The following is a 13,065-nucleotide window of genomic DNA, read 5'->3' as shown; positions in this document are numbered from 1 at the left end:
CTTCCTTCACACCTTTATTATTGCTGTGTCTATTTGATTATTTTCCTTTTCTTAGTTGACTTCAGTCAACCTGCCACTTAGCTGTCAAAAGGATTTTCCTAAAACACAGATCTGACCATGCCATCTCCCTATTCAGTAAATTCCAGTGTCCTACAATAAAATATAAAATCCCAGATTTAGGTTTTAAAGCTTCCCATAACTGGGTCCCTTCCCACTTCTCAGATTTTCTTGCACCTTACTCCCTTCCATCTATCTGTAACCCAGTGACATTACCTTCCTTGTTAAAGATATATTAGCATTTATAATTGTAAGTAAATAACCATCTGGTCAAAATACTATTTATTGGCCAAAATGTATCAAACTTGTTATTGGCTTCAGATTGTTTTCTTTATTTTAACTACTTATTTATTTATTAACACAGGCACTCATTCATACCTTAACTCTTTCATTAATTTATTCATTCATTCCTTTTTTCTGTTTCTATGTTTATACATGCACTTTCATTCATCTATTATCTGTCTTTCTATAAAGGTGCTTCTGCCATCACAATGAATATAATTCTCTGTATATCTTTTAGAAGAGGAAAAATGATTTCTCAAACTACTTAGGAGATTTAATCAACCAAGTAACATTTATTAAGTAGTTACTGTGTATCTGGCTCCATGGCAGGTACTGAAGAGTAACTCTCTTCCTTCCAATGATATGGAAGACCACCAAGGCTTGCCATATGCAAGCATATTCTTAACCTTTTCTATGTCAGGAACCCCACTGGCAATCTGGTGAAGTCTTTGGACCCTTTCTCAGAAAACTCTAGATGTATAAAATACATAAGATTATAAAATAAACTTTTCATGTGTGTGAGACAGTAGAGTCAGCTAGATGAGTTAGTGGATAGAATGCTACACCTGGAGGAAGGAAGACTGAGGCTGAATAGTAGTAGTAGTAGTAGTAGTAGTAGTAGTAGTAGTAGTAGTAGTAGTAGTAGTAGTAGTAGTAGTAGCAGTAGTAGTAGCAGTAGTAGTAACAGTAATAGTAAATAATAAATATCTGGCAATGAGTCTAATATCTATGGCAATTCTGAAGTAGTAAAAAGCATAAATATATTTTAATAAACCTATAAATGTAATGTGATTACATATATATGTGTATATATACATGAGATTTCCAGTGGTGACAGTACAACATATACTGAAAATATTTATGTAATTTGTTGCCTACATTCATAATTGAAGGCAATGGTTAATTTAGTTTCCAAGTTCATGGACACCCTGAAATGTATTCACATAAAAACTCTCCCTACCCTGTCACTGTCTTACAAGCTCTTCTGTGTGTACTGTCTCTCTACCTTGGATGCCACCACTACTGTCATCTGAAATACTAATTGAACCTAAAGACTCCTGAGCCTTGACCTCTGCTCCTCAGTTGCATTCTTTGGACTTCCTGGTCTTTCTGTCTATTCTGCAAGTGAATTTCCTTATTTTGTATTATTCTCCTCCAACAGAATGTGAGCTCATTGAAGGCAGGGCCTCTTTCATATTTTCTGAGTGTATCCTTAACATTTAACCTAGTGCTTAATATGTAGTAAGTACTAAATGAAAACGTTTTCATCCGCCCATTTATTAATTCATTAAAAGAAAAAAGTCTTGCTTTCAGAGGAAATTATATTCTCTCATTTACAACCACATATACACGTCAGTCAGTCAATCAACTAGCATTTATTAAGCACCTACCAGGCATTATGATAAGCACAGGAGAACAAAATAAGGTGAAAGGCAGTCTCTACTCTCAAGCAGGCTTATAGTCTAATGAGGGAGATAATATACAAACAACTCTTATACAAACGATATTTATATGGGTTAAATTGGAGATGGGAGTTTGCCATTGCCTGTGGTCACACAATTAGTCTGAAGCCAGCTTTGAAATCAAGATGAGTATTCCTGACTCCAGATTCAATGCTCCATTTACTGTATCTTCTATTTGCCCTTCATCTTTGATCAATCTTCTATCTACCATTTACCGATTTATCTACATATCCAGGTATGTATGGCAGTGTGTATGCATCTATCTGTCTGTCTGTCTGTCTACCTACCTGCCTCTCTCCCTCCCTATCTAGCTTAAAGTGTCAAGTGCTGGGTTTACAGATGCAACAGTATCCTACCTTTAAGGAACTTGACTTCTACTAGTTTAATACATACTGATTCAGGGTTTATTGTTCATGAGACTCTGGTCTATATAGGAAAACTCCAAATCCAAGTATTGTTATCTCTCTATAGATAATATTTTATGTGTTCTCTGCTTACTGGGTGCAGGGAGGGGGAGGAAGGAGAAGGCAAGCAGGAAAGACACATAACATCGTGTTTACTTTGAATCTTACAAAGGAGAAAGGGACCCTCTGTGAAGTGTATCACAAAGTATCCCACATCTTTATCGGCTGCCACTCCACATACCATAGAATCCCACAAGATTCTTATTAACTTCAAAGAGATCTCTGCACACAATAGGGTCTAAAAAGGAAGGAACATTCCAAAGCCATCATGCAGTATTATCTCTAGCAATGTAAGGCAGGAAACAGTAGCCGTGGGCCCCACTGGGTGGGCGGGCTGGATGTACTGGCTTGCTGCAGCCAGTCAGGAGCTCAGTGAGCCTTAACCTGAACATACTGACGTGAAACAAAGAGACAGGGAGAGCCCTTCTGAGCAGCAGTTGTTAACTGGAGGACACATTGTACATGTTATTTAATCATTCCACTTTGGTCTGAACAATGACCAGGCTGGAGCTACTCACATAGGGACATGGAAACATGATCAGGTACCAGGGTAGTAGTCTTGTGATGTAACTAGGATATCCTGATAATTGGTGTGGACCAGAGAGGGGAACACCAGAAATAAAGGTTATGTGTTCTGACTCCTGACCTACGAAGAAATCCTAGTCATGTCCTGCCATCAACATACTGTCCCCAGCTCTAATTACCACCTATAAACTTTGGGACTTTGGCCAAATCCATTGAAGAAAACAGGATAATGTTCTCCATTTTCTGTCTTCTTAGATAATACTTATACTTAAGGAGGAAGAAAAAGTAATGCTACTTTGATTTTCCCTTGGGAGATAATGGACCCTGGGAGTAATTAACCCTGCCTAAGCTAACTGACTCCTCATTTATAAATAGGTAAGGTAAACATCCAGTAGTTATTATATGTAAATGAGTATGTTCTAGACATTTCGAGGTCTCTGATAAGCCTGTCATTCACCAGCCAGTGAGTTAGAGGGCAACATAATTCAACTTTCTTTTACTAATAACTCACTTTTCAGCAGAAGTAGGGGGTGAGGAGAAGGGAAAGAAGGTACCCAGCAAAGGAATATGGTGGAGAAGTCACCTATATACTACATGAGGGATGGCGCTATATGGTCTACAGCTGAATTGATACTGAAAGGCCTAACTTCAGAGACTTCATGTTATGCATGGATAGTTGATTTCTTATGGTGTAATATAACTTGAATATTACTGTGGGAGTTTTAAGAATATCAGTAGTTGTAGCAAAGCCTTTTTCTGCCATTATTCCTTCTATATTATCATTGAACTTCCCTAGACTCCCTGGACTCCGCTCAGGAGTCCTCCTATATAATTTATGAGATCAGTTTATGCAAACCTTTTCAGCACTTCAAGTATAAATCATCACACTTGGCTAAGGACTACATGCATCACAAAAGATTTTTATTTAGAGATAGGGTTTCTCCATAAAAGTTTTATTTCTAAGGTATATAAGGAATTGATACAAATATACAAGAAAAAAAGTTATTCCCCAGTTTATAAATGCTTTAAGGATATGAACAGGCAGTTCTCAAGGGAAGAATCCTAGGGTATTTATAGCTACATCAAAAAATGTTCCAAGTAATTAATAATTAGATGACTGCAAACTAAAGCAATTTCTCCCACCTATCACTTATCAGACTGGTTATATACATATATGTATATATATGGAGAGAGAGAGAGAGAGAGAGAGAGAGAGAGAGAGAGAGAGAGAGAGAGACAGAGAGAGAGACAGAGATAGAGAATAGAAAATGCTGGATAGGTTGCATAAAAATAGACATATTTTTACACTATTGGTAGAGCTATGAATGGGTCCAACCATTCTGGAAAGCATTTGGAATTATGCACAAAACTGACTAACAGGTACACACCTTTTAACCCAACTATACCCCAAAGAGATTGGAGTAAGAAGAAAAAAGGTATTTATTTAAAAAATATTTATTGTGGTTATAGTGGTATTTATAGGGGAAATGGCTGAATAAACTATGACACACACACATATATATACATATGTACATGTATATTATATGTATGTATATGTGCAATGTGATCAGCTTATTTATTGTGTTGGAAGAAATGAGGAAAGAGAGTCATTGAAATATTTGAATGATCTCATAAAGAGTAAAGTGAGTAGACCCTGAGTATATTAACATTGATTTAGTAAAAACAAACAAAAACAACCAAACCGAAAGAAAGAACAAAACACAGTTTTGAAATACTTAAGAACTCTCATCAACTTATCAATTAACCATGATTCCAGGAGACTGGTAAAAGAGAATACTGCCCTTTACATGGAAGAAAGATGATAGTCTACTATGCAGAATAAGAGACCCTTTTTTGGACATGGCCAATACAGGAGTTTATTTGCTTGACTTTACTTATGTATTATAAGGGTTCTGTATAAATTGGAGAAAATAAATGAATTCTTGTTGATTTCTTGTGGTCCAAAGTGACTTGAATATTATTGTAAGAGTTTTTAAGAATACCAGTAGTTATAGCAAAGCCTTTTTCTGCCATTATTCCTTCTATATTTTCATTGAACTGCTCTAGACAGTTAATTAAATAAAAATAAACTGAATAATTGAGGATAGAGAATATTTTGCTTATCTATAAACCCCCAGTTTCTGCCACAATGCCAGACACAGAGTAGGTGATCAACAAATGTTTGGTTGATTAAATATTTTTTAAAAGATAGTAGGATCATAGATTTAGAGCTCTAAGGGAACTTACATGTTATTTAATCTAATCCCTCAATTTATAGATGAGATTGAAGCCCAGAGAGTATTTATTGGGTCTTAGAAGCAAAACTGTAGAGCTAGAAAGGACCTCAGATGCCACCTGGTTTTATCTCCTCATTTTATAGATAAAGAAATTAAAGTTAAAGAAGAAGGAAGTGATACATATTCCTTAGATGTCTAAAATGCACTAGGATGTATATACAACACCTTAAAAATACCTCATGTGATCATCACAACAACTTGGGAGGTAGATAGTATAATTATCCCCATTTTAAAATTGGAGAAATCAAGGCAGGCAGAGATTACATGACTTGTTGAAAAGTGAAAAGCATGCTGGCTTTGGAAATCATAGATTCGGATAGAAATGTGGATTTACAGGTTGTGTCATTCAGTCCTTTTATTTTGATTTTGGGGATATTAAGGATCAAAAGAAGCTATATGACTTGCCCAGTGCCATGAAGGTTATAAATACACAGCCAGGATTGATCCAGCTCTTCTGATTCTAAATCCAGAATTCATGATCTATCTGTGTGACCTTGGGTGAATCCTTTAACCTGGATGGTTCTCAGTTTCTAAATCTATAAATCAGTTTGTGGAGTAAATAGCCTCTGAAGGCCTTTCAAACCCTAGATCTGTGTTCCACAAAGGACATCTGTAGAAGTAAGTACAAAAAGTAACGATTTCTGCAGAGATGAACGATATGCCATAGTTTTAGGACGGTCAGGATCAACACCCATTATTTTTTAAATCTTCTTGGCTCTTCTTGGGGTATAAATAACTTTTCCGCTTTTAATAATGGCCCAGGTGTAACAGGAGTGATCAGGAATGCACAATTGTGGCCGGAGGAGAAAACCCAACGCACTATCTAGAGCAGGGTATGCTTTGTAGTGGTTACCACAGAAGCCGAATGACAGGATTAGCCATCGCCCATACTTCTTCTCATGGAGGAGCTCTTTAATGGAGCCTGATTAATGGAGCAAATATGGTTTTGGCAAAACAATTGGAATGGACTTTTTGGACAAAGTGAGATTTGTCTACTGCACCCGATGCCCATTCAAGATGGACAAGTTTTTTTTTTTTCTTTCAAATGGACATTTAAAAAAATGAAAAACAGATGTTTTAGAGAAAGCTTTTAAAGTATAAAACATAGATGAAGGGCCTTGACTACTCAGATGGATTGGATCCAAGAAAGTATTGGCTACCAACCCAGCAAAATTGGGATTTTTGTCCCAAAAGAGCTTTCTAAATTCAGGGCAGTTTTTAATGAAACAAAGAATATTTTTCCACAAAATGTAAGAAAGTCTAGAATTCTGAAATGTTATGTTACAGAATTATTGATTGAAATTACAGATTACTAAGATTATTGTCAAAAATGATTTTTTTTAATGAAAAAGGCTCTTTGTATTCTCACTTTGATTCAATGCGCTGTCAGTCGTTATTACTGAGTGTTCTTTGGATTCTGGGCACTAGTTTAGGCACCATGAACTTCTCTTGGTATTTGAATGAACTTGTCTCTTTGGAGTGCAGAGCAAGGCAGTACAGAAACTACCTCTCAGTTTCTAAGGTGACACTAACAACTGTCCACATCTAAGCCCAAATAATGAAGTTTTTTCCACTCTGAAGCAAAGCATGGATAATCTTGACTCTCCAAAGCCTCAGGGGCTCAGAAATGATCCCTCTAATTATCTAACACAGTTTTTCTGCCCTATGAGATCTGGCTTGCCCACTGTAGCTCGGTGCCCATTGTGATGCTGTCTCTGCTACAGCCTCCAGTCTTGCAATTGGAGCTTCTGGTGTATTGGTATTGAGGGCATGAGTAGCAGCATTCCCAGAATACAGAGAAACAGTAAGGTATAATTACAAGAACTTTCAACTCACTCAGTTTCAGAGACCTCAGATCAAATTCTGTCTCTGCCTACCATATACCTAATACAAACATGCTCCAGTTAGGCAACCTAACAGCCTCAATTTCCTCATTTGTAAAATGAGGATAATAGCATTTTTGCTAATCACCTCTAAGGGTCATTTTGATTCAAGTGCTTTAAAAACCTTATTGCATTATGCCAATCCTACTTGTTTTAGGTCAGCTGAAAGCAGTGTACAGTTATGGGATAGTAACAAACTGACTTGTCATTCTTTCACAAGTCTAGGAGTATCCTTTTAAAGCTCTTCTTTTTCTTTATTAAACCACACACACACATAACTCACCACCACTAATGACTGAGTGCATATTTGGAAATCAGGATGAATGTCTCATAGATGGGCAAAGGATTCACCCTCATAGCAATCACAATAAACAAAGAAATAAACAAAACTACAGAGAAAGGGACCAAGGCCAGATACACTATTGCATGCATTTGAATGTTGATTTAAATATGTTTAGTACAATTTATTTTAAGAGCAAAAAAAGAGTAAGCACATTAATTATATGGTAAATGAAGAATGTGTAGGACAAAGAAATATTGGGCAGACCAGCAGTAAAACTGCTCCAAATTATCCCTTCCTTTCTCTGATGAATATTGAATATTGTCTCCATTGTTGTGCAACACCTTAGCTATAATTATCTTTCTTTAAAAATAAGAGTTGTGATGGTATAAACTCAAGATCTGAACTCTGAAGGAAAAATTTTGGCCTTGAACATCCTAAACCAACATCATAGGATGTTACATGTGGTCTTAGGTTCTTGTGCAATTTCTTCAATTTATAAGGGAGAAAAACTAGAGCTCTGAATCACATAGATAGGTTCTGAGGCAGGAACTGAGTCTAGCTACATCTCATGTTCTTTAGGCTACATACTTTGTACGTAACAAACTGCCTCCCCAAATGAACCCCCCTCTCTCTTAATATAGTACCACACCTGGCAGCTAAGAGGTCACTCTGGTCTCATGGATATTTGTGCAAAGATTCAACCATTTTCATAACTTTGTGGAAAACAAAGCAAAGAAATGGTCAGTCTGGAAGAGGAAAAAATTGGCAAAAAACAAGCAAACCCAAACCAAGCCAAAAATAAGGTGAAAGAGCTATAGATATTCAAGTTATGAGGTTTTAATGACATGCATTGGAAATAGAAGAGCAAATGTCTAATATCACTTTCTCATAATAAGTTATGTTTTTTAAAAATTATTGAAGGTGGGGAAGACATAGAAAAGGGTATGCTGTGACTATTAAAAAAAAAGAGTTTAGGACTCTACAGACCAGGATGTCTGGGTTAATTAGGCATGAAAAGTGTCAGGACATATTGTGTTTAATTGGAATACCCCTCATCAAATACCAACCCTAACATATTAATGTTGTACTTTTTACCTCTTGGACTATTTCATTGAACTGAAGCTTTTTATAATCTGACTACAGGAAAAGTCTCTCTCCATTTTAAATGTTTGTTTTGCCTTTATGAACAGTTAACAGCAAGCATTTGGTAGCCTAGGCATACTTGCTGGAGTAGCAGTTGGGAGGAAATGTTTGAGGAGCATTCCAGGAGAAAAGCAAGAGGTAGATTTAATATAGAGCTCTTTTTGCCAGAGCATTGTTTCTGAATGGGGGCTCATAGCTGAAAGATAGAGAAAACTATAGTTTCTTAGACTACAGTTTCCCAGAGCAGAGACAAAATATTTGAGATGTATATGTCTCTGAGAGCCCTGTCAAAACAATGAATTAGTAACAGTTTTGTTGGGGGAGTGAGGGGAGGCAGAGAAGAGTGAGTGAACATCCCTATTCAGTCTATCAACCAACCACTGCTGCACACCATGTCAAATGTACCAATTCTTGTCATTGTGACTCTGTAACTACATGACAGACTTTCTATTTACCTCTAGAGTTTTTGATTATAATTCAAGCCTTTTTTTTGCAATAAGTACAGATAAATATTTATAATCTAACAATGAAGGTAATGGGATTTATTTCCCTGAAGATTTCTGTAAATAGATCAAATAACCACCTTGTACACATTTTATGTGGAATGTAGTAGACTTCTCAATGTAGTAGACTCCCTCTCACTAGAGATCTTCAGTGGAAGTCTTAACTACTCGTTGGAGTTGTTGCAGGTTTCATTCTATTCAAATACTGGTGAATGATTGATTTCCTATGAGATCCCTTACTACATTTAGACTGATTTTATGTCTATTCTCTTATAAGCAAAAGGCTAATCCTAATAATCGATCCCCCTCCTCATTATGATTCTGAGTATGTGCTGAGATAGATACCCTGTACTCAAATAATGCTTGCAGACAGGCATTTACTAAATGCTTTTGGAAGGTGAAAAGTGCCTAAGATCAGAAAAAGTGATAAGTATCACATGAAGTAGATGAGTTCCAACTTAGTTATCCCCAAATAATTTTATTTGTAGCAAACCAATAACTAATATAGATCGTGGTGAATAATTTCTACAGGCATATAAAGAAATCAATAATCAACTCATTTTCTGGGTTTCTCTACCTCCTTGCCAACAACTTTGTACCCTCAAGATATAGGATAGCTCTGCCCTGGAGCTTGCTCTCAAGATTGGTGAATCTCTTGTCCGTTCTTTCATTTCATGAGGGTTCCTAGACATGACCATTTTACTCCCAGTTCAGTTTGTTCTTAGAATTTCTCCTTGTACTTTCCAATTCATCTTTATATGTTTTCTTCATCTATTAGAGTGCAAGTTCTTCAGTGGAAGTATTTTCTATTTTGCATAATGCGTACTTAAGAAATGTTCTCTGTTTCTCTGTCTCTGTCTTTCTCTGTCTCTCCTGAGACCTGTCAAGAGAATTGATAATCATATTTATATTTACAGAAATGATGATTTGGTCTTCACTGGCAGTGCAATATGAAAGTAGCATACCCAGTAGATCCTCTAGCAATCTCAAAAACATTGATGCTTAGCTCAGCTGAAGGAAAAAGAACTCATCCTAAACTTCTTAGGAGTCTGATATTCTCCAATAATTTAATATATCCATTATTTTTTCTCCATGTTATTACTTTCAATAATCAAAACAACTCATGATTGCCCATCCTTTGTGATTCTTGTCTATGCTTTCTGATCAGTTCATGAAAGAGAGTCTCAGAGCATCTTAAGTTCACTGATTTAGACCTGGATCTAGACCTAGAAGATGGTAGGAAGTCACCAGTCCAATCCTGTCATTTGTAAAATGAAGAAATAGAAGCCCAGGAATTTTAAGTGAATTTAAGGTCATAGAGATAGTAAGAATCACAGTTGGGATGTGTGCCTTACTCTAAAACCTGTTCCATTCAATGTTTCTTATATTCTCTTACATGGGTACCAATGGATAATGTGACCTGTATGCTGTTTGTCACTCATCCTACCCAACTGGTCTCTTGTTTTTTCTGGTCACTCGTTTGTCTCATTGTAGCACCAATGTGATATCTATAGAAGCCACTACGAATATGCATATGTATTTCCAGGATAAATTCATAAAATATAAATAACTCTCTTCTTCAAAGATGAAAGCATGCTATTCAGATACCAGAAAACCAAATCCAATATGATGACAAAGAAATTTATGCACACCACCAATCCAGGGAGCACCAGATTCCACAAGTCTTTCCTCTGTTAGACCTCCCCACAAACAAGCTCCTCTGGGCAAAATTCCTCTCTCTCTCTCACTCACACTAGCTGCTCTACCTCAGCTCTGCCTTGCTCTCTCCCAGCTCTGCCTCATCCTCACTTCCTGTTCCACCTGTTCAGCAAGCTCCTCCTACCATGGGTTCCATGTTACTCAAGGTGTGATTTGGGCCAAAGATCAAAGAAGACTACATGGGTCTATCAAGGGATAGGGAAGATCTTCAATTTCTCTTAACATTGCATTTGGCTCCAAGATCTTTTGTGTCCATTAATAAGTCAATGGGAGTTTAAGGGTAACTAGTATCAATATAACTTTAGAACAATACAACAGGGATAACACAAAATAAACACATAAAACAATATATTAGGGTGTGGTCTTAGGCATAAGCATCCCATCACTCACCCTTCAAATGAATGGGACCCAAAATCCTTTCGGTTAAGGGACAAAGGTCTATTTTTCTATAACAACTTCCTGCTGAGATTAGATGTAGAGCTGTTCCTGCCTTACAAGGTCCCATTCGAGGGATCTGTTCTTTCATTGGTATCTGGAGCTTCGTTGATGCCAGCTCCAGTGTTGGACAGAGGATGACATCCAGCTTAAGCAGTCAGTCTTCTACAAGTGGAGGGCACTAAGCCTACAGGAGACAAATCTAGAAAATAGATTGAACAGACAAAAGCCAAAAAGAATAAGAAGATGATGACCAGAAGAAGGGTAAATATAGCATCAGACATGCTTCTGGAGTCCATGAACCCACTAAAACTGTATTAATTCCTATCTTCCTTAATGCAAATTGGTATTTCCTCTCATGTAAATTTAAAGTCGTACCTCTTAAATATCTGTTCCAATGACATATTCAGGAACAGGTATAATTACCATGGTGTGTTCTTTCTTAGGTAATTGTTCAGTTTTCATTGTTAGCTTAAATTGTCTGGCTGATACTTCAGCCCCTCCTAGTCCTGTGATGGTAATAAGAGTTCCATGTTTAAATTTACCAGGGTTTCCTTATATAAGAGAGACCTCTGCCCCAGGATCTATTAATGCCCTAGTTACAGTAGTTGATCCACTTTTTCTATTATTTGGTTAAAATGATATGAGGTCTGTAATCCTGTCTGTGTATTTCTTTCTTCTGAGCTGGGATTGACCAATTTCTTATTCTCCCTGAAGGTGTGACAAACTTGGATACAATGATTCAGGAGGATCTGTAGGGGCAGTTCTTATTTCCCTATTCTGTCTAATATTAAATCTCTTTTTTGGGTACATCTTATATAGTTTGTTAGTTGGAATACCATCTATGCTTTCAAAATATATCCTTGCTCTTAATAAAGCAGTAAACGTATCTTTCCTTGTTAATCTATTCTGACTTTGTCTATTGACTATTTTCTCTTCTCTTTTGAGGAAATTTATCTTTTCCCAATTCCCCTAAATCACCTAAGTATGCAATCTTATCTAGCACCTCTGAAAGAGGGTGCCCTATTTCCCCAATTAGTAGAGTCAGAATTACATGTTTATAAGAAGGAGGAGCAGACTTCATTATTATATTTCTATGAGAAACTGTTAAGGGAGTACTGTGATATGTCTGCATCTCCAATAACATTCGCAGTTTTCACTACCTCTTCTTTTAATTTTCTCATACAGTCTCTAAATGAGGATCTATCTTCATCAGATAACATACAGTCAGTGGGATATTACCTATTGCATCCCTTGGCAGCTAAAACTAACAAATTAGTCCCATTGTTACCTCCTTGAATATAATAATACCTAGAAGCTTGTTGTACAAAAGAATTCTAATACTTATAAATTTCAAATTATATATGTTAGCTACCCATACTCCTCTGGCCCCTTCATCACTGATTCTCACCATCCAAGGTATTAATAATTCTCCTATGCTTTGGGTGAATCAACTTAAAATTGTATGTGACCTCTTGCTGAGTGAAATCCTCAGTTAGTTCCTTAAACAATGTGTCTCCCTTCCCCCCAGTTCTCCTGCTTTCTTCATTGTATTGGACTATGCCCACATTCCTAGAAGGCTCCTCATCTGAATTTGTTTCATTTCCTCCAACATGTCTTCCTCCCAGGTGGCTGGGCCCCAATCAGGCCCTGCACATGTAAGAGTTTCATGAACCTTCCTTTTGGTAACTTTCTCTTTTTTTTCCCCCTAAGCTATACTCACACCTGTCTTTTCTTTTACCACTTGATACTTTCTAGCTTGCTCTTCTAAAGGAAGGTTCAGATGCTATAACATAGAAAACTTCTCATGCAAATCAGGTAACTCTTTTTTCAGCTGAGCCTTTTCCTCCAGCAATTTTTCTCTGCTTTAACTTGTTCACAACACCCATTGTCTCCTACATATCCCTGCCATTTCTTTCCCTTGTTCTATTGGCATTCCTTGCAAACATGTTTCTAAATCTCTAGTTTCTCCATTCTGTAGCCTCAGTTCCCAATGTTCACAAAGTCCTGT

The sequence above is a fragment of the Notamacropus eugenii genome, chromosome 7 (assembly GCF_028372415.1).
Source record: "Notamacropus eugenii isolate mMacEug1 chromosome 7, mMacEug1.pri_v2, whole genome shotgun sequence".
NCBI classification, from domain to species: domain Eukaryota; kingdom Metazoa; phylum Chordata; class Mammalia; order Diprotodontia; family Macropodidae; genus Notamacropus; species Notamacropus eugenii.
Note: the sequence above shows the minus strand (reverse complement) of the source record.